Source organism: Ranitomeya imitator, chromosome 4 (genome assembly GCF_032444005.1).
Source record: "Ranitomeya imitator isolate aRanImi1 chromosome 4, aRanImi1.pri, whole genome shotgun sequence".
Classification (NCBI taxonomy): Eukaryota; Metazoa; Chordata; class Amphibia; order Anura; family Dendrobatidae; genus Ranitomeya; species Ranitomeya imitator.
The window spans coordinates 721853958-721879158 of record NC_091285.1 but is presented as its reverse complement, the minus strand read 5'-3'; the positions used below and the strand labels follow the sequence as shown (position 1 = coordinate 721879158).

Sequence of the window (25201 nt, the reverse complement as noted above, 5' to 3'; positions counted from 1 at the left end):
TCTTGTTAGAGATTAGAGGGGGACAGTGGGTGGCAGGGGCTCTTGGTAGAGATTACAGGGAGGCAGTGGGTGGTAGGGCTCTTGGTAAGATTAGAGGGAGACAGTGGGCGGTAGAGGCACTTGGTAGATATTAGAAGGAGACAGTGGGTGGTAGGGCTCTTGTTAGAGATTAGAGGGAGACAGTGGGTGGTAGGGCTCTTGGTAGAGATAAGAGGGAGACAGTGGGTGGTAGGGCTCTTGGTAGAGATTAGAGGGAGACAGTGGGTGGTAGGGGCTCTTGGTAGAGATTAGATGGAGACAGTGGGTGGTAGGGCTCTTGTTAGAGATTAGAGGGAGACAGTGGGTGGTAGGGCTCTTGGTAGGGACTAGAGGGAGACAGTGAGTGGTAGGGGCTCTTGGTAGAGATTAGAGGGAGACAGTGGGTGGTAGGGCTCTTGGTAGAGATTAGAGGGAGACAGTGAGTGGTAGGACTCTTGGTAGAGATTACAGGGAGACAGTGGGTGGTAGGAGCTCTTGGTAGAGATTAGAGGGAGGCAGTGGGTTTTAGGGGCTCTTGGTAGACATTAGAAGGAGACAGTGGGTGGCAAGGCTCTTGGTAGGGACTAGAGGGAGACAGTGGGTGATAGGGGCTCTCGGTAGAGATTAGAGGAAGACAGTGAGTGGTAGGACTCTTGGTAGAGATTAGAGGGAGACAGTGGGTGGTAGGGCTCTTGGTAGGGACGAGAGGGAGACACTGGGAGGTAGGGCTCTTGGTAGAGATTAGAGGGAGACAGTGGGTGGTAGGACTCTTGGTAGAGATTAGAGGGAGACAGTGGGTGGTAGGGCTCTTGGTAGAGATTAGAGGGAGACAGTGGGTGGTAGGGCTCTTGGTAGGGACGAGAGGGAGACACTGGGAGGTAGGGCTCTTGGTAGGGACTAGAGGGAGACAGTGGGTGGTAGGACTCTTGGTAGAGATTAGAGGGAGACAGTGGGTGGTAGGGCTCTTGGTAGGGACTAGAGGGAGACAGTGGGTGGTAGGGCTCTTGGTAGGGACTAGAGGGAGACAGTGGGTGGCAGGGCTCTTGGTAGGGACTAGAGGGAGACAGTGGGTGGTAGGGCTCTTGGTATGGTTTAGAGGGGGACCGTGGGTGGCAGGGACTCTTGGTAGAGATTAGAAAGAGACAGTGGGTGGTAGGGCTCTTGAGTGGGGACTAGAGGGAGACAGTTGGTGGTAGGGGCTCTTGGGAGGGACCAGAGGGAGACAGTTGGTGGTAAGGCTCTTGGTAGGGACTAGAGGGAGACAGTGTGTGGTAGGGCTCTTGGTAGGGACTAGAGGGAGACAGTGGGTGGTAGGGGCTCTTGTTAGGGACCAGAGGGAGACAGTGGTTGGTAAGGCTCTTGGTAGGGACTAGAGGGAGACAGTGGGTGGTAGGGGCTCTTGGTAGAGATTAGAGGGAGACAGTGGGTGGTAGGGGCTCTTGGTAGAGATTACAGGGAGACAGTGGGTGGTAGGACTCTTGGTAGAGATTAGAGGGAGACAGTGGGTGGTAGGGCTCTTGGTAGAGATTAGGGGAAGACAGTAGGTGGTAGGGCTCTTGGTAGAGATTAGAGGGAGACAGTGGGTGGTAGGGCTCTTAGTAGGGACTAGAGGGAGACAGTGGGCGGTAGGGCTCTTGGTAGAGATTAGAGGGAGACAGTGGGTGGTAGGGCTCTTGGTAGAGATTAGAGGGAGACAGTGGGTGGTAGAGGCTCTTGGTAGAGATTAGAGGGAGACAATGGGTGGTAGGGCTCTTGGTAGAGATTAGAGGGAGACAGTGGGTGGTAGGGCTCTTGGTAGAGATTAGGGGAAGACAGTAGGTGGTAGGGCTCTTCGTAGAGATTAGAGGGAGACAGTGGGTGGTAGGGCTCTTGGTAGAGATTAGGGGAAGACAGTAGGTGGTAGGGCTCTTGGTAGAGATTAGAGGGAGACAGTGGGTGGTAGGGCTCTTAGTAGGGACTAGAGGGAGACAGTAGGTGGTAGGGCTCTTGGTAGAGATTAGAGGGAGATAGTGGGTGGTAGGGCTCTTGGTAGAGATTAGAGGGAGACAGTGGGTGGTAGGGCTCTTGGTAGAGATTAGGGGAAGACAGTAGGTGGTAGGGCTCTTGGTAGAGATTAGAGGGAGACAGTGGGTGGTAGGGCTCTTAGTAGGGACTAGAGGGAGACAGTAGGTGGTAGGGCTCTTGGTAGAGATTAGAGGGAGACAGTGGGTGGTAGGGCTCTTGGTAGAGATTAGGGGAAGACAGTAGGTGGTAGGGCTCTTGGTAGAGATTAGAGGGAGACAGTGGGTGGTAGGGCTCTTAGTAGGGACTAGAGGGAGACAGTAGGTGGTAGGGCTCTTGGTAGAGATTATAGGGAGACAGTGGGTGGTAGAGGCTCTTGGTAGAGATTAGAGGGAGACAGTGGGTGGTAGGGGCTCTTGGTAGGGACTATAGGGAGACAGTGGGTGGTAGGGCTCTTGGTAGGGACTAGAGGGAGACAGTGGGTGGTAGAGGCTCTTGGTAGAGATTAGAGGGAGACAGTGGGTGGTAGGGGCTCTTGGTAGGGACTAGAGGGAGACAGTGGGTGGTAGAGGCTCTTGGTAGAGATTAGAGGGAGACAGTGGGTGGTAGGGCTCTTGGTAGGGACTATAGGGAGACAGTGGGTGGTAGGGCTCTTGGTAGGGACTAGAGGGAGACAGTGGGTGGTAGGGCTCTTGGTATGGTTTAGAGGGGGACCGTGGGTGGCAGGGACTCTTGGTAGAGATTAGAAAGAGACAGTGGGTGGTAGGGCTCTTGAGTGGGGACTAGAGGGAGACAGTTGGTGGTAGGGGCTCTTGGGAGGGACCAGAGGGAGACAGTTGGTGGTAAGGCTCTTGGTAGGGACTAGAGGGAGACAGTGTGTGGTAGGGCTCTTGGTAGGGACTAGAGGGAGACAGTGGGTGGTAGGGGCTCTTGTTAGGGACCAGAGGGAGACAGTGGTTGGTAAGGCTCTTGGTAGGGACTAGAGGGAGACAGTGGGTGGTAGGGGCTCTTGGTAGAGATTAGAGGGAGACAGTGGGTGGTAGGGGCTCTTGGTAGAGATTACAGGGAGACAGTGGGTGGTAGGACTCTTGGTAGAGATTAGAGGGAGACAGTGGGTGGTAGGGCTCTTGGTAGAGATTAGGGGAAGACAGTAGGTGGTAGGGCTCTTGGTAGAGATTAGAGGGAGACAGTGGGTGGTAGGGCTCTTAGTAGGGACTAGAGGGAGACAGTGGGCGGTAGGGCTCTTGGTAGAGATTAGAGGGAGACAGTGGGTGGTAGGGCTCTTGGTAGAGATTAGAGGGAGACAGTGGGTGGTAGAGGCTCTTGGTAGAGATTAGAGGGAGACAATGGGTGGTAGGGCTCTTGGTAGAGATTAGAGGGAGACAGTGGGTGGTAGGGCTCTTGGTAGAGATTAGGGGAAGACAGTAGGTGGTAGGGCTCTTCGTAGAGATTAGAGGGAGACAGTGGGTGGTAGGGCTCTTGGTAGAGATTAGGGGAAGACAGTAGGTGGTAGGGCTCTTGGTAGAGATTAGAGGGAGACAGTGGGTGGTAGGGCTCTTAGTAGGGACTAGAGGGAGACAGTAGGTGGTAGGGCTCTTGGTAGAGATTAGAGGGAGATAGTGGGTGGTAGGGCTCTTGGTAGAGATTAGAGGGAGACAGTGGGTGGTAGGGCTCTTGGTAGAGATTAGGGGAAGACAGTAGGTGGTAGGGCTCTTGGTAGAGATTAGAGGGAGACAGTGGGTGGTAGGGCTCTTAGTAGGGACTAGAGGGAGACAGTAGGTGGTAGGGCTCTTGGTAGAGATTAGAGGGAGACAGTGGGTGGTAGGGCTCTTGGTAGAGATTAGGGGAAGACAGTAGGTGGTAGGGCTCTTGGTAGAGATTAGAGGGAGACAGTGGGTGGTAGGGCTCTTAGTAGGGACTAGAGGGAGACAGTAGGTGGTAGGGCTCTTGGTAGAGATTATAGGGAGACAGTGGGTGGTAGAGGCTCTTGGTAGAGATTAGAGGGAGACAGTGGGTGGTAGGGGCTCTTGGTAGGGACTATAGGGAGACAGTGGGTGGTAGGGCTCTTGGTAGGGACTAGAGGGAGACAGTGGGTGGTAGAGGCTCTTGGTAGAGATTAGAGGGAGACAGTGGGTGGTAGGGGCTCTTGGTAGGGACTAGAGGGAGACAGTGGGTGGTAGAGGCTCTTGGTAGAGATTAGAGGGAGACAGTGGGTGGTAGGGCTCTTGGTAGGGACTATAGGGAGACAGTGGGTGGTAGGGCTCTTGGTAGGGACCAGAGGGAGACAGTGGGTGGTAGGGGCTCTTGGTAAAGATTAGAGGGAGACAGTGGGTGGTAGAGGCTCTTGGTAGAGATTAGAGGGAGACAGTGGGTGGTAGGGCTCTTGGTAGAGATTAGAGGGAGACAGTGGGTGGTAGGGCTCTTGGTAAGATTAGAGGGAGACAGTGGGTGGTAGAGGCTCTTGGTAGAGATTAGAGGGAGACAGTGGGTGGTAGAGGCTCTTGGTAGAGATTAGAAGGAGACAGTGGGTGGCAGGAGCTCTTGGTAGGGACTATAGGGAGACAGTGGGTGGTAGGGCTCTTGGTAAGATTAGAGGGAGACAGTGGGTGGTAGAGGCTCTTGGTAGAGATTAGAGGGAGACAGTGGGTGGTAGAGGCTCTTGGTAGAGATTAGAGGGAGACAGTGGGTGGTAGGGCTCTTGGTAGGGACTATAGGGAGACAGTGGGTGGTAGGGGCTCTTGGTAGAGATTAGAGGGAGACAGTGGGTGGTAGAGGCTCTTGGTAGAGATTAGAGGGAGACAGTGGGTGGTAGAGGCTCTTGGTAGAGATTAGAGGGAGACAGTGGATGGCAGGGGCTCTTGGTAGAGATTAGAGGGAGACAGTGGGTGGTAGGGGCTCTTGGTAGAGATTAGAGGGAGACAGTGGGTGGTAGGGCTCTTGGTAGGGACTAGAGGGAGACAGTGGGTGGTAGAGGCTCTTGGTAGAGATTAGAGGGAGACAGTGGGTGGTAGGGCTCTTGGTAGGGACTAGAGGGAGACAGTGGGTGGTAGAGGCTCTTGATAGAGATTAGAGGGAGACAGTGGGTGGTAAGGCTCTTGGTAGGGACTATAGGGAGACAGTGGGTGGTAGGGGCTCTTGGTAGAGATTAGAGGGAGACAGTGGGTGGTAGGGGCTCTTGGTAGAGATTAGAGGGAGACAGTGGGTGGTAGGGGCTCTTGGTAGAGATTAGAGGGAGACAGTGGGTGGTAGAGGCTCTTGGTAGAGATTAGAGGGAGACAGTGGGTGGTAGAGGCTCTTGATAGAGATTAGAGGGAGACAGTGGATGGCAGGGGCTCTTGGTAGAGATTAGAGGGAGACAGTGGGTGGTAGGGCTCTTGGTAGGGACTAGGGGGAGACAGTGGGTGGTAGGGCTCTTGGTAGGGACTAGAGGGAGACAATGGGTGGTAGAGGCTCTTGGTAGAGATTAGAGGGAGACAGTTGGTGGTAGGGCTCTTGGTAGAGATTAGAGGGAGACAGTGGGTGGTAGGGCTCTTGGTAGAGATTAGAGGGAGACAGTGGGTGGTAGGGCTCTTGGTAGGGACTAGAGGGAGACAGTGGGTGGTAGAGGCTCTTGGTAGAGATTAGAGGGAGACAGTGGGTGGTAGGGCTCTTGGTAGAGATTAGAGGGAGACAGTGGGTGGTAGGGGCTCTTGGTAGGGACTAGAGGGAGGCAGTGGGTGGTAGGGCTCTTGGTAGAGATTAGAGGGAGACAGTGGGTGGTAGAGGCTCTTGGTAGAGATTAGAGGGAGACAGTGGGTGGTAGGGGCTCTTGGTAGGGACTAGAGGGAGACAGCGGGTGGTAGAGGCTCTTGGTAGAGATTAGAGGGAGACAGTGGGTGGTAGAGGCTCTTGGTAGAGATTAGCGGGAGACAGTGGGTGGTAGGGCTCTTGGTAGGGACTAGAGGGAGACAGTGGGTGGTAGGGGCTCTTGGTAGAGATTAGAGGGAGACAGTGGGTGGTAGAGGCTCTTGGTAGAGATTAGAGGGAGACAGTGGGTGGTAGAGGCTCTTGGTAGGGACTAGCGGGAGACAGTGGGTGGTAGAGGGTCTTGGTAGGGACTAGAGGGAGACAGTGGGTGGTAGGGCTCTTGGTAGAGATTAGAGGGAGACAGTGGGTGGTAGGGCTCTTGGTAGGGACCAGAGGGAGGCATTGGGTGGTAGGGGCTCTTTAGTGGCGTTAGTTCACTGAATAACTGACTACTGAAGCTTCCATCTATAGATAATACAGTGAGGCCTGATGTTTGCCAGCTCCACGAGCTTCCAGTCTGGGCACGTGCCCACAGTCAGGAATAGCAGCGTTTTGGACGTTGCGTTCTGTGATACAAGCACAGTGGATGGATTCATCGATGTTCCGTGCCCACTCTGCTTCTCTTTGCCTCTGCGTACACTCCCCTAATTATCTGCAGTGGTCCCCGCTGTGTAGTTTCCTCCATAGCTAGTCATTAGATGCGATAAATCCGCATGGTTCACTAAGAACGCCGAGTCCAGAACACTGCTAAGCCTGATGGTACAGATAGCCTTACTCAGCAAACAGAACTGTGGCTCCTGGCAGTCAGCTCCGGCCTGCGGAGGAGACCATGTATTATGGTAGCTGGGCTGTGAGGAGGGAAGGAGGACACTGTGCACTTCACACCTCGCTCCTTCCTGGGCAGTGACGGCTAATCTCACTACTGGTCCCAGCAGGAGGCGCATGGTGATACTGCCACCTACTGGGCACAATAATTATCTCCTGCAGAAATGATTGCTGCTGCTGCAGATCCTGTGCCCCGCCGCCTCTCCTCTCCGTGCCGCTCCGAGCAAGCTGAGGTCAGGATGCTACCTCCAGGACAGCCCGACCAATGCAGCACAACCCCACCAATGTGGTGCATATATATATATATACACACAGTACAGACCAAACGTTTGGATGGACACACCTTCTCATTTAAAGATTTTTCTGTATTTTCATGACTATGAAAATTGTACATTCACACTGAACGCATCAAAACTATGAATTAACACATGTGGAATTATATACTTAACAAAAAAGTGTGAAACAACTGAAATTATGTCTTATATTCTAGTAGCCACCTTTTGCTTTGATGACTGCTTTGCACACTCTTGGCATTCTCTTGATGATCTTCAAGGTGTGCCCTTCACAGGTGTGCCCTGTCAGGTTTATTAAGTGGGATTTCTTGCCTTATAAATGAGGTTGGGACCATCAGTTGTGTTGAGCAGAAGTCTGGTGGATACACAGCTGATAGTCCTACTGAATAGACTGTTAGAATTTGTATTATGGCAAGAAAAAAGCAGCTAAGTAAAGAAAAACGAGTGGCCATCAGTAGCACTGCTCCTGAGGTAATAGGGGTGGATGGGGAAGTAGTACCCATAACAGCGCCGGCTGATGGGCCTGTAGAAACCCCCGGGGAGACAGCCTACGTAGCTGCTGTCACCCGCAGTCAGAGTACCCGGAACGCAGATAACTGTCAGCCTTCCGGACCCTCCTCAGTCACTACTGTGACTGAACCAGAGGTGGACCCAGAGCAGGTCCAAGAGGGTTCCCGTGGGGAAGGGACCCTGACGTCGCTTCTGTCTTCCCCTAGCCAGGAGTTTCAGGCCGCTCTGCACACAGATGCGAGCCTAGAGAGTTTGAGACAACTTGTCGGGACGCCCTTCTCCGAGACTGATAAGGAGAAGGTGTTCTGGGAACGAGGAAGGTTGTACCGGGAGACAGTACCCGGAGAATCGCAAAAGGAGTGGTTGAGGGAAAGACAGCTGGTCGTCCCGCAGCAATTCCAGGGTGAGTTGTTACGGATTGCCCATGAGATCCCGCTAGCTGGACACTTGGGGATCAGCAAAACTAAGGCCCGGCTGTCTCAACACTTCTATTGGCCCAAGATGGGGACAGATGTGTCAAACTACTGCCGCTCCTGTATCACTTGTCAAAGAGTGGGGAAGGCAGGGCCTGCCCTTAAGGCTCCCCTGATCCCTTTGCCAGTGATAGAGGAGCCTTTCCAGAGGATCGCGGTGGACATTGTGGGCCCGCTGGCCGTCCCCAGCAGCTCTGGAAAGCAATACATCCTTACTGTGGTAGACTATGCTACCCGCTACCCAGAGGCAGTAGCTCTGTCGTCAACTAGGGCAGATAAGGTGGCGGATGCCCTGTTGGCCATCTTTTCTCGTGTAGGATTTACCAGGGTGATGCTTACTGATCAAGGGACCCAATTTATGTCTCGCCTAATGGAGGCTCTCTGTAAGAGAATGCAGGTGAAGCACCTGGTATCGAGTGCGTATCACCCACAGACCAATGGCTTGTGTGAACGCTTCAATGGTACCCTCAAACAGATGGTTGAGACTCAAGGGCGCGACTGGGAGCGGTACCTCCCACACCTGCTGTCCGCTTACCGAGAGGTTCCGCAGGCCTCGACGGGGTTCTCCCCCTTCGAGCTCCTGTACGGCAGGCGAGTCTGGGGACCCCTTGGGTTGGTAAGAGAATCCTGGGAAGAGGAGCCGAACCCTTCTGAAGTGTCCATAGTGGAGTATGTCATGCGCTTCCGTGACAAGATGCAGACCTTGACGCAGTTGGTGCATGACAACATGACGCAGGCTCAGGCTGACCAGAAGCACTGGTACGACGAGAATGCCCGGGAGCGGACCTACCACGTGAGTCAAAAGGTGTGGGTGCTGGTCCCCGTACCAACGGATAAGCTTCAGGCAGCCTGGGAGGGCCCGTACGTCGTCCACCAACAGCTCATCCCGGTCACGTACGTGGTCACGCTTAACCACGCTCGGGGTAGGCAAAAGGCCTTTCACGTCAACATGATGAAGGCTCACCACGAACGTGAACCTTTCATCCTACCGGTCTGCAGCTTACCCGAAGACGTGGAGAAAGACACCCTCCTGGACATGCTGGCCCAAGCCAAGGCCGGTGGGTCCATCGAGGATGTGGAGGTAAGCGCCTCACTAACCAAACCCCAGCGGTCGCAGTTGCGGACCAAGCTGGAACCCTCCCGGGTCGTGTTCTCCAACCGACCTGGAAGGACCAAGTTAGCAGTCCACGAGGTGGTGGACATCGGGAATCATGCCCCACTACGGCGAACACCCTATCGAATCTCCAACCAGGTGCAGCAGGTTATGCGCCAGGAGATCGATGAGATGTTACAGCTGGGGGTGATTCGATGGTCAAAGAGTGCGTGGGCCTCACCTATAGTTCTCGTGCCAAAGAAGGATTGGACCACCCGGTTCTGCGTGGACTACAGGGAGCTCAACGCCATCACAGCCTCTGATGCGAACCCAATGCTGCGCATCGAGGAGCTGCTTGAGAGGTTAGCTGGTGCAAACTACCTGACCATAATGGATTTGAGTCGAGGATACTGGCAGATTCCCCTGAGCCCCAAGGCGCAGGAGAAGTCCGCCTCTATCACACCCTTTGGACTGTACGAGTCCACAGTCACGCCCTTCGGCATGAAGAATGCCCCTGCCACTTTCCAACGGATGGTCAACCTCCTGCTTCAGGGACTGGAGAAGTACGCGGTAGCGTACTTGGATGACAGTTCCTCCTGGGATGAACACCTGCAGCATCTCGAGGAGGTGCTCAGGCGAATTCACTGATCAGGACTGACTATCAAGCCGGGAAAGTGCCAGATGGGCATGAGTGAGGTCCACTACCTGGGGCACCAGGTAGGCGGGGCACCCTAAAGCCAGAGCCTGAGAAAGTGGGAGCGATCGTGAACTGGCCCACCCCCAGGACCAAGAAACAGGTGATGTCCTTCCTGGTCACTGCAGGGTACTATAGGCGCTTCGTACAGCACTATAGTAGCCTCACTATACCTTTGACGGACCTCACCAGGAAGAAGCTACCCCACGTCGTCAAGTGGACCGACGGCTGTGAGGGGGCATTCCAGGCGTTGAAAACGGCACTGTGCAACGCCCGTGTTGAAAGCAGTCGACAGCAGTCGACCGTTCTTGGTACAGACTGACGCCAGTGAGTTTGGCCTCTTTGCTGTGCTCAGCCAGGTTGACTCGGAGGACCAAGAGCATCCCGTGTTATACCTGAGCCGGAAACTTCTGCCGAGGGAAGTGACCTACTCCACCATCGAGAAGGAGTGCCTGGCCATAGTCTGGGCCCTGCAGTGCTTGCAACCCTACTTGTACGGCCATGCCTTCACTGTGTTGACCGACCACCACCCTCTGCGCTGGCTAAACGCCATGTGCGGGAACAATGGAAGTCTAAATAGTACATACGCATATATAATAACCTGTATACACAGTGCAAACACCACTCCACCATAATCTGTATACAAACAGTCCAGCAACCACTATACCATAACCTGTATACATACAATCCAGACACAACACCATAACCTGTATACACACAGTCCAGACACCACTACACCATAACCTGTATACACAGTCCAGCCACCACTACACCATAACCTCTATACACACAGTCCAGACACCACTACATCATAACCTGTATACACACAGTCCAGACACCACTACACCATAACCCGTATACACACAGTCCAGACACCACTACACCATAACCTGTATACACACAGTCCAGACACCACTACACCATAACCTGTATACACACAGTCCAGACACCACTACACCATAACCTGTATACACACAGTCCAGACAACACTACACCATAACCTGTATACACACAGTCCAGACACCACTACACCATAACCTGTATATACACAGTCCAGACACTACACCATAACCTGTATACACACAGTGCAGACACCACTACACCATAACCTGTATACACACAGTCCAGACACTACACCATAACCTGTATACACACAGTCCAGACACCACTACACCATAACCTTTATACACACAGTCCAGCCACCACTACACCATAACCTGTATACACAGTACAGACACCACTACACCATAACCTGTATACACACAGTCCAGACACCACTACACCATAACCTGTATACACACAGTCCAGACACCACTACACCATAACCTGTATACACACAGTCCAGACACCACTACACCATAACCTGTATACACACAGTCCAGACACGACACCATAACCTGTATACACACAGTGCAGACACCACTACAAAATAACCTGTATACACACAGTCCAGACACTACACCATAACCTGTATACACACAGTCCAGACACCACTACACCATAACCTGTATACACACAGTCCAGACACCACTACACCATAACCTGTATACACACAGTCCAGACACCACTACACCATAACCTGTATACACACAGTCCAGCCACCACTACACCATAACCTGTATACACACAGTCCAGACACCACTACACTATAACCTGTATACACACAGTACAGACACTACACCATAACCTGTATACACACAGTCCAGCCACCACTACACCATAACCTGTATACACAGTACAGACACCACTACACCATAACCTGTATACACACAGTACAGACACTACTACACTATAACCTGTATACACAGTCCAGACACCACTACACCATAACCTGTATACACACAGTCCAGCCACCTCTACACCATAACCTGTATACACACAGTCCAGACACCACTACACCATAACCTGTATACACACAGTCCAGACACTACACCATAACCTGTATACACACAGTCCAGCCACCACTACACCATAACCTGTGTACACAGTACAGACACCACTACACCATAACCTGTATACACACAGTACAGACACTACTACACTATAACCTGTATACACACAGTCCAGAAAAAAACACCATAACCTGTATACACACAGTCCAGACACCACTACACCATAACCTGTATTCCCACAGTCCAGACACAACTACACCATAACCTGTATACACACAGTCCAGACACCACTACACCATAACCAGTATACACACAGTCCAGACACCACTACACCATAACCTGTATATACACAGTCCAGACACCACTACACCATAACCTGTATATACACAGTCCAGACACCACTACACCATAACCTGTATACACACAGTCCAGACACCACTACACCATAACCTGTATACACACAGTCCAGACACCACTACTCCATAACCTGTATACACACAGTCCAGACACCACTACACCATAACCTGTATACACACAGTCCAGACACCGCTACACCATAATCTGTATATACACAGTCCAGCCACCACTACACCATAACATGTATACACACAGTCCAGATACCGCTACACCATAACCTGTATACACACAGTCCAGACACCGCTACACTATACCCTGTATACACACAGTCCAGACACCGCTACACTATACCCTGTACACACACAGTCCAGACACTACTATACCATAATCTGTATACACACAGCTCAGACGCTGACACAACCACCATAACCTGTATACACACAGACCAGACACCACTACACCATAATCTGTATACACACAGTACAGACACCACTACACCATAACCTGTATACACACAGTCCAGATACCACTACACCATAACCTGTATACACACAGTCCAGCCACCACTACACCATAACCTGTATACACACAGTCCAGATACCACTACACCATAACCTGTATACACAAAGTCCAGACACCACTACACCATAACCTGTATACACACAGTCCAGACACTACTATACCATAATCTGTATATACACAGTCCAGCCACCACTACACCATAACATGTATACACACAGTCCAGATACAGCTACACCATAACCTGTATACACAGTCCAGACACCGCTACACTATACCCTGTATACACACAGTCCAGACACTACTATACCATAATCTGTATACACACAGCTCAGACGCTGACACAACCACCATAACCTGTATACACAGTGCAGACACCACTACACCATAACCTGTATACACAGTCCAGCCACCACTACACCATAACCTGTATACACACAGTCCAGCCACCACTACACCATAACCTGTATACACACAGTCCAGACACCACTACACCATAACCTGTATACACACAATCCAGATACCACTACACCATAACCTGTATACACACAGTCCAGACACCACTACACCATAACCTGTATACACACAGTCCAGCCACCACTACACCATAACCTGTATACACACAGTCCAGACACCACTACACCATAACCTGTATACACACAGTACAGACACCACTACACCATAACCTGTATACACACAGTCCAGACACCGCTACACCATAATCTGTATACACAGTACAGACAACACTACACCATAACCTGTATACACACAATCCAGATACCACTACACCATAACCTGTATACACACAGTCCAGACATCACTACACCATAACCTGTATACACACAATCCAGACACCACTACACCATAACCTGTATACACACAGTCCAGACACCACTACACCATAACCTGTATACACACAGTCCAGACACTACACCATAACCTGTATACACACAGTCCAGCCACCACTACACCATAACCTGTATACACAGTACAGACACCACTACACCATAACCTGTATACACACAGTACAGACACTACTACACTATAACCTGTATACACACAGTCCAGAAAAAAACACCATAACCTGTATACACACAGTCCAGACACCGCTACACCATAACCTGTATACACACAGTCCAGACACCACTACACCATAACCTGTATACACACAGTCCAAACACCACTACACCTTAACCTGTATACACACAGTCCAGACGCTACACCATAACCTGTATACACACAGTCCAGCCACCACTACACCATAACCTGTATACACACAGTCCAGCCACCACTACACCATAACCTGTATACACACAGTCCAGACACTACACCATAACCTGTATACACACAGTGCAGACACCACTACACCATAACCTGTATACACACAGTCCAGACACTACACCATAACCTGTATACACACAGTCCAGACACCACTACACCATAACCTGTATACACACGGTCCAGACACTACATCATAACCTGTATACACACAGTCCAGACACCACTACACCATAACCTGTATACACAGTCCAGACACCACTACACCATAACCTGTATACACACAGTCCAGACACCACTACTCCATAACCTGTATACACACAGTCCAGACACCACTACACCATAACCTGTATACACACAGTCCAGACACCACTACACCATAATCTGTATATACACAGTCCAGCCACCACTACACCATAACATGTATACACACAGTCCAGATACCGCTACACCATAACCTGTATACACACAGTCCAGACACCGCTACACTATAACCTGTATACACACAGTCCAGACACCTCTACACTATACCCTGTATACACACAGTCCAGACACCACTACACCATAATCTGTATACACAGTCCAGATACCACTACACCATAACCTGTATACACACAGTCCAGACACCACTACACCATAACCTGTATACACACAGTCCAGACACCTCTACACTATACCCTGTATACACACAGTACAGACACCACTACACCATAACCTGTATACACAGTCCAGATACCACTACACCATAACCTGTATACACACAGTCCAGACACCACTACACCATAACCTGTATACACACAGTCCAGATACCACTACACCATAACCTGTATACACACAGTCCAGACACCTCTACACTATACCCTGTATACACACAGTACAGACACCACTACACCATAACCTGTATACACAGTCCAGATACCACTACACCATAACCTGTATACACACAGTCCAGACACCACTACACCATAACCTGTATACACACAGTCCAGACACTACTATACCATAATCTGTATATACAGTCCAGCCACCACTACACCATAACATGTATACACACAGTCCAGATACCGCTACACCATAACCTGTATACACACAGTCCAGACACCGCTACACTATACCCTGTATACACACAGTCCAGACACTACTATACCATAATCTGTATACACACAGCTCAGACGCTGACACAACCACCATAACCTGTATACACACAGACCAGACACCACTACACCATAATCTGTATACACACAGTACAGACACCACTACACCATAACCTGTATACACAGTCCAGATACCACTACACCATAACCTGTATACTCACAGTCCAGACACCACTACACCATAACCTGTATACACACAGTCCAGACAACACTACACCATAACCTGTATACACACAGTCCAGACACCACTACACCATAACCTGTATACACACAATCCAGATACCACTACACCATAACCTGTATACACACAGTCCAGTCACCACTACACCATAACCTGTAGACACACAGTCCAGCCACCACTACACCATAACCTGTATACACACAGTCCAGACACCACTACACCAAAACCTGTATACACACAGTACAAACACCACTACACCATAACCTGTATACACACAATCCAGATACCACTACACCATAACCTGTATACACACAGTCCAGACATCACTACACCATAACCTGTATACACACAATCCAGACACCACTACACCATAACCTGTATACACACAGTCCAGACACCACTACACCATAACCTGTATACACATTCCAGATAACACTACACCATAACCTGTATACACACAGTCCAGACAACACTACACCATAACCTGTATACACACAATCCAGATACCACTACACCATAACCTGTATACACTCAGTCCAGACACCACTACACCATAACCTGTATAAACACAGTCCAGCCACCGCTACACCATAACCTGTATACACACAGTCCAAACACCACTACACCATAACCTGTATACACACAGTACAGACAACACTACACCATAACCTGTATACACACAATCCAGATACCACTACACCATAACCTGTATACACACAGTCCAGACATCACTACACCATAACCTGTATACACACAATCCAGACACCACTACACCATAACCTGTATACACACAGTCCAGACACCACTACACCATAACCTGTATACACACAGTCCAGACACCACTACACCATAACCTGTATACACACATTACAGACACCACTGCACCATAACCTGTATACACACAGTCCAGACATCACTACACCATAACCTGTATACACACAATCCAGATACCACTACACCATAACCTGTATATACACAGTCCAGACACCACTACACCATAACCTGTATACACACAGTCCAGACACCACTACACCATAACCTGTATACACACAGTCCAGACACCACTACACCATAACCTGTAAACACACAGTCCAGCCACCACTACACCATAACCCGTATACACACAGTCCAGCCACCACTACACCATAACCTGTATACACACAGTCCAGACACACTATACCATAACCTGTATACACACAGTCCAGACACCACTACACCATAACCTGTATACACACAGTACAGACACCACTACACCATAACCTGTATACACACAGTCCAGACACTACTACACCATAACCTGTATACACACAGTACAGACACCACTACACCATAACCTGTATACACACAGTCTAGACACCACTACACCATAACCTGTATACACACAGTCCAGCCACCACTACACCATAACCTGTATACACACAGTGCAGCCACCACTACACCATAACCTGTATACACAGTCCAGACACCACTACACCATAACCTGTATACACACAGTCCAGACACCACTACACCATAACCTGTATACACACAGTCCAGACACTACTACACCATAACCTGTATACACACAGTACAGACACCACTACACCATAACCTGTATACACACAGTCTAGACACCACTACACCATAACCTGTATACACACAGTCCAGACACCACTACACCATAACCTGTATACACACAGTCCAGACACTACTACACCATAACCTGTATACACACAGTACAGACACCACTACACCATAACCTGTATACACACAGTCCAGACACCACTACACCATAACCTGTATACACACAGTACAGACACCACTACACCATAACCTGTATACACACAGTCCAGACACTACTACACCATAACCTGTATACACACAGTACAGACACCACTACACCATAACCTGTATACACACAGTCTAGATACCACTACACCATAACCTGTATACACACAGTCCAGCCACCACTACACCATAACCTGTATACACACAGTGCAGCCACCACTACACCATAACCTGTATACACAGTCCAGACACCACTACACCATAACCTGTATACACACAGTCCAGCCACCACTACACCATAACCTGTATACACACAGTCCAGACACCACTACACCATAACCTGTATACACAGTCCAGCCACCACTACACCATAAACTGTATACACACAGTCCAGCCACCACTACACCATAACCTGTATACACACAGTCCAGACACCGCTACACCATAACCTGTATACACAGTCCAGACACCGCTACACCATAACCTGTATACACACAGTCCAGACACCACTACACCATAACCTGTATACACACAGTCCAGACACCACTACACCATAACCTGTATACACACAGTCCAGACACCACTACACCATAACCTGTATACACACAGTCCAGACACCGCTACACCATAACCTGTATACACACAGTCCAGACACCGCTACACCATAATCTGTATATACACAGTCCAGACACCACTACACCATAACCTGTATACACAGTCCAGATACCGCTACACCATAACATGTATACACACAGTCCAGCCACCACTACACCACAACCTGTATACACACAGTCCAGATACCGCTACACCATAACATGTATACACACAGTCCAGATACCGCTACACCATAACCTGTATACACACAGTCCAGACACCGCTACACTATAACCTGTATACACACAGTCCAGACACCGCTACACTATACCCTGTATACACACAGTCCAGACACCGCTACACCATAACCTGTATACACACAGTCCAGACACCACTACACCATAATCTGTATATACACAGTCCAGCCACCACTACACCACAACCTGTATACACACAGTCCAGATACCGCTACACCATAATATGTATACACACAGTCCAGATACCGCTACACCATAACCTGTATACACACAGTCCAGACACCACTACACCATAACCTGTATACACACAGTACAGACACCACTACACCATAACCTGTATACACACAGTCCAGACACTACTACACCATAACCTGTATACACACAGTACAGACACCACTACACCATAACCTGTATACACACAGTCTAGACACCACTACACCATAACCTGTATACACACAGTCCAGACACCACTACACCATAACCTGTATACACACAGTCCAGACACTACTACACCATAACCTGTATACACACAGTACAGACACCACTACACCATAACCTGTATACACACAGTCTAGATACCACTACACCATAACCTGTATACACACAGTCCAGCCACCACTACACCATAACCTGTATACACACAGTGCAGCCACCGCTACACCATAACCTGTATACACACAGTCCAGACACCACTACACCATAACCTGTATACACACAGTACAGACACCACTACACCATAACCTGTATACACACAGTCCAGACACTACTACACCATAACCTGTATACACACAGTACAGACACCACTACACCATAACCTGTATACACACAGTCTAGATACCACTACACCATAACCTGTATACACACAGTCCAGCCACCACTACACCATAACCTGTATACACACAGTGCAGCCACCACTACACCATAACCTGTATACACAGTCCAGACACCACTACACCATAACCTGTATACACACAGTCCAGCCACCACTACACCATAACCTGTATACACACAGTCCAGACACCACTACACCATAACCTGTATACACAGTCCAGCCACCACTACACCATAAACTGTATACACACAGTCCAGCCACCACTACACCATAACCTGTATACACACAGTCCAGACACCGCTACACCATAACCTGTATACACAGTCCAGACACCGCTACACCATAACCTGTATACACACAGTCCAGACACCACTACACCATAACCTGTATACACACAGTCCAGACACCACTACACCATAACCTGTATACACACAGTCCAGACACCACTACACCATAACCTGTATACACACAGTCCAGACACCGCTACACCATAACCTGTATACACACAGTCCAGACACCGCTACACCATAATCTGTATATACACAGTCCAGACACCACTACACCATAACCTGTATACACAGTCCAGATACCGCTACACCATAACATGTATACACACAGTCCAGCCACCACTACACCACAACCTGTATACACACAGTCCAGATACCGCTACACCATAACATGTATACACACAGTCCAGATACCGCTACACCATAACCTGTATACACACAGTCCAGACACCGCTACACTATAACCTGTATACACACAGTCCAGACACCGCTACACTATACCCTGTATACACACAGTCCAGACACCGCTACACCATAACCTGTATACACACAGTCCAGACACCACTACACCATAATCTGTATATACACAGTCCAGCCACCACTACACCACAACCTGTATACACACAGTCCAGATACCGCTACACCATAATATGTATACACACAGTCCAGATACCGCTACACCATAACCTGTATACACACAGTCCAGACACCGCTACACTATACCCTGTATACACACAGTCCAGACACCACTACACCATAACCTGTATACACACAGTCCAGACACCGCTACACTATAACCTGTATACACACAGTCCAGACACCGCTACACTATACCCTGTATACACACAGTCCAGACACTACTATACCATAATCTGTATACACAGTCCAGACACCACTACACCATAACCTGTATACACACAGTCCAGACACCACTACACCATAACCTGTATACACACAGTGCAGACACCACTACACCATAACCTGTATACACACAGTCCAGACACCGCTACACCATAACCTGTATACACACAGTCCAGACACCACTACACCATAACCTGTATACACACAGTCCAGACAACACTACACCATAACCTGTATACACACAGTCCAGACACCACTACACCATAACCTGTATATACACAGACCAGACACCACTACACCATAATCTGTATATACACAGTCCAGCCACCACTACACCATAACCTGTATACACACAGTCCAGACACCGCTACACCATAACCTGTATACACACAGTCCAGACACCACTATACCATAACCTGTATACACACACAGTCCAGACACCACTACACCATAACCTGTATACACACAGTCCAGACACCACTACACCATAACCTGTATACACACAGTCCAGACACCACTACACCATAACCTGTATACACACAGTCCAGACACCGCTACACCATAACCTGTATATACACAGTCCAGCCACCACTACACCATAACCTGTATACACACAGTCCAGACACCGCTACACCATAACCTGTATATACACAGTCCAGACACCACTACACCATAACCTGTATACACACAGTCCAGCCACCACTACACCATAACCTGTATATACACAGTCCAGCCACCACTACACCATAACCTGTATACACACAGTCCAGACACCACTACACCATAACCTGTATACACACAGTCCAGACACCACTACACCATAACCTGTATACACACAGTCCAGACACCACTATAACATAACCTGTATACACACAGTCCAGACACCACTACACCATAACCTGTATATACACAGTCCAGCCACCACTACACCATAACCTGTATACACACAGTCCAGACACCACTACACCATAACCTGTATACACACAGTCCAGACACCACTACACCATAACCTGTATACACACAGTCCAGACACCACTATAACATAACCTGTATACACACAGTCCAGACACCACTACACCATAATCTGTATATACACAGTCCAGCCACCACTACACCATAACCTGTATACACACAGTCCAGACACCACTACACCATAACCTGTATACACACAGTCCAGACACCACTACACCGTAACCTGTATATACACAGACCAGACACCACTACACCATAATCTGTATATACACAGTCCAGACACTACACCATAATCTGTATATACACAGTCCAGCCACCACTACACTATAACCTGTATACACACAGTCCAGACACCGCTACACCATAACCTGTATACACACAGTCCAGACACCACTACACCATAACCTGTATACACACAGTCCAGACACTACTATACCATAACCTGTATACACACAGTCCAGACACCACTATACCATAACCTGTATACACACAGTCCAGCCACCACTACACCATAACCTGTATACACACAGTCCAGACACACCATAACCTGTATACACACAGTCCAGACACCACTACACCATAACCTGTATACACACAGTCCAGACACGACACCATAACCTGTATACACACAGTGCAGACACGACACCATAACCTGTATACACACAGTGCAGCCACCACTACACCATAACCTGTATACACACAGTCCAGACACTACTACACCATAACCTGTATACACACAGTACAGACACCACTACACCATAACCTGTATACACAGTACAGACACCACTACACCATAACCTGTATACACACAGTCCAGACACCACTACACCATAACCTGTATACACACAGTGCAGACACGACACCATAACCTGTATACACACAGTGCAGCCACCACTACACCATAACCTGTATACACACAATCCAGCCACCACTACACCATAACCTGTATACACACAGTCCAGACACCACTACACCATAACCTGTATACACACAGTCCAGATACCGCTACACCATAACCTGTATACACACAGTCCAGACACCACTACACCATAACCTGTATACACACAGTCCAGATACCGCTACACCATAACCTGTATACACATAGTCCAGACACCACTACACCATAACCTGTATACACACAGTCCAGCCACCACTACACTATAACCTGTATACACACAGTCCAGACACCGCTACACCATAACCTGTATACACGAAGTCCAGACACCACTATACCATAACCTGTATACACAGTCCAGCCACCACTACACTATAACCTGTATACACACAGTCCAGACACCGCTACACCATAACCTGTATACACACAGTCCAGATACCACTACACCATAACCTGTATACACACAGTCCAGACACCACTACACCATAACCTGTACACACAGTCCAGCCACCACTACACCATAACCTGTATACACACAGTCCAGACACTACTATACCATAACCTGTATACACACAGTCCAGACACTACACCATAACCTGTATACACACAGTCCAGACACCACTATACCATAACCTGTATACACACAGTCCAGCCACCACTACACCATAACCTGTATACACACAGTCCAGCCACCACTACACCATAACCTGTATACACACAGTCCAGCCACCACTACACCATAACCTGTATACACACAGTCCAGACACCACTACACCATAACCTGTATACACACAGTCCAGCCACCACTACACCATAACCTGTATACACACAGTCCAGACACCACTACACCATAACCTGTATACACACAGTCCAGACACCACTACACCATAACCTGTATACACACAGTCCAGACACCTCTACACTATACCCTGTATACACACAGTACAGACACCACTACACCATAACCTGTATACACACAGTGCAGACACCACTACACCATAACCTGTATACACACAGTCCAGACACCACTACACCATAACCTGTATACACACAGTCCAGACACCACTACACCATAAACTGTATACACACAGTCCAGCCACCACTACACCATAACCTGTATACACACAGTCCAGACACCACTACACCATAACCTGTATACACACAGTCCAGCCACCACTACACCATAACCTGTATACACACAGTGCAGACACCACTACACCATAACCTGTATACACACAGTCCAGACACCACTACACCATAACCTGTATACACACAGTCCAGACACCACTACACCATAACCTGTATACACACAGTCCAGCCACCGCTACACCATAACCTGTATACACACAGTCCAGACACCTCTACACTATACCCTGTATACACACAGTCCAGACACCACTACACCATAACCTGTATACACACAGTCCAGACACCACTACACCATAACCTGTATACACAGTACAGACACCACTACACCATAACCTGTATACACAGTCCAGATACCACTACACCATAACCTGTATACACACAGTACAGCCACCACTACACCATAACCTGTATACACACAGTGCAGCCACCACTACACCATAACCTGTATACACACAGTGCAGCCACCACTACACTATAACCTGTATACACACAGTACAGACACCTCTATGGGTTCCTTACTTTTCTTTCCCTTCTTGTCCTTCTTTTTCTCTTAACAATGTGGAGCACAACAGGAAGTTGCGTTGTGTGTTGGTTAATCTAGAAACACTGGACAAGATGTCACTGTGCCAAGACTCATACCAGGGGCGTAGCTACACTGGAAGCCGAGCGCGCAGCCTCCCTCACAGGGGCTCAGATCCATATACTAAGGAAAGCCGGTGTCCAAATCTACAGGACAGGAGGAGTGGTACTGTGCAGTGTATATATACAGGAGGAGTGGTACTGTGCAGTGTATATATACAGGAGGAGTGGTACTGTGCAGTGTATATATACAGGAGGAGTGGTACTGTGCAGTGTATATATACAGGAGGAGTGGTACTGTGCAGTGTATATATACAGGAGGAGTGGTACTGTGCAGTGTATATATACAGGAGGAGTGGTACTGTGCAGTGTATATATACAGGAGGAGTGGTACTGTGCAGTATATATATACAGGAGGAGCGGTACTGTGCAGTGTATATATACAGGAGGAGTGGTACTGTGCAGTGTATATATACAGGAGGAGTGGTACTGTGCAGTGTATATATACAGGAGGAGTGGTACTGTGCAGTATATATATACAGGAGGAGCGGTACTGTGCAGTGTATATATACAGGAGGAGTGGTACTGTGCAGTGTATATATACAGGAGGAGCGGTACTGTGCAGTGTATATATACAGGAGGAGTGGTACTGTGCAGTGTATATATACAGGAGGAGTGGTACTGTGCAGTGTATATATACAGGAGGAGCGGTACTGTGCAGTGTATATATACAGGAGGAGTGGTACTGTGCAGTGTATATATACAGGAGGAGTGGTACTGTGCAGTGTATATATACAGGAGGAGTGGTACTGTGCAGTGTATATATACAGGAGGAGTGGTACTGTGCAGTATATATATACAGGAGGAGCGGTACTGTGCAGTGTATATATACAGGAGGAGTGGTACTGTGCAGTGTATATATACAGGAGGAGCGGTACTGTGCAGTGTATATATACAGGAGGAGTGGTACTGTGCAGTGTATATATACAGGACAGGAGGAGTGGTACTGTGCAGTGTATATATACAGGAGGAGTGGTACTGTGCAGTGTATATATACAGGAGGAGTGGTACTGTGCAGTGTATATATACAGGAGGAGTGGTACTGTGCAGTGTATATATACAGGAGGAGTGGTACTGTGCAGTGTATATATACAGGACAGGAGGAGTGGTACTGTGCAGTGTATATATGCAGGACAGGAGGAGTGGTACTGTGCAGTGTATATATACAGGAGGAGGGGTACTGTGCAGTGTATATATACAGGAGGAGTGGTACTGTGCAGTGTATATATACAGGAGGAGTGGTACTGTGCAGTGTATATATACAGGAGGAGTGGTACTGTGCAGTGTATATATACAGGAGGAGTGGTACTGTGCAGTGTATATATACAGGAGGAGCGGTACTGTGCAGTGTATATATACAGGAGGAGTGGTACTGTGCAGTGTATATATACAGGAGGAGCGGTACTGTGCAGTGTATATATACAGGAGGAGTGGTACTGTGCAGTGTATATATACAGGACAGGAGGAGTGGTACTGTGCAGTGTATATATACAGGAGGAGTGGTACTGTGCAGTGTATATATACAGGAGGAGTGGTACTGTGCAGTGTATATATACAGGAGGAGTGGTACTGTGCAGTGTATATATACAGGAGGAGTGGTACTGTGCAGTGTATATATACAGGACAGGAGGAGTGGTACTGTGCAGTGTATATATGCAGGACAGGAGGAGTGGTACTGTGCAGTGTATATATACAGGAGGAGGGGTACTGTGCAGTGTATATATACAGGAGGAGTGGTACTGTGCAGTGTATATATACAGGACAGGAGGAGTGGTACTGTGCAGTGTATATATACAGGACAGGAGGAGTGGTACTGTGCAGTGTATATATACAGGAGGAGTGGTACTGTGCAGTGTATATATACAGGACAGGAG

General features: G+C 48.9%; 1 protein-coding gene across 1 annotated transcript in view; it reads right to left on the bottom strand.

The window, feature by feature from the left end:
- LOC138677456 (phospholipid scramblase 2-like) overlaps window positions 1–23345 on the bottom strand; it is a 74730-nt gene extending 51385 nt beyond the window's left edge. The window contains exon 1 of the mRNA XM_069767612.1: window positions 23208–23345. The gene's annotated coding sequence lies outside the window, so the exon portion shown is untranslated. The remainder of the gene's footprint in view (window positions 1–23207) is intronic.
- Between the last annotated feature and the right edge of the window lie 1856 nt (window positions 23346–25201).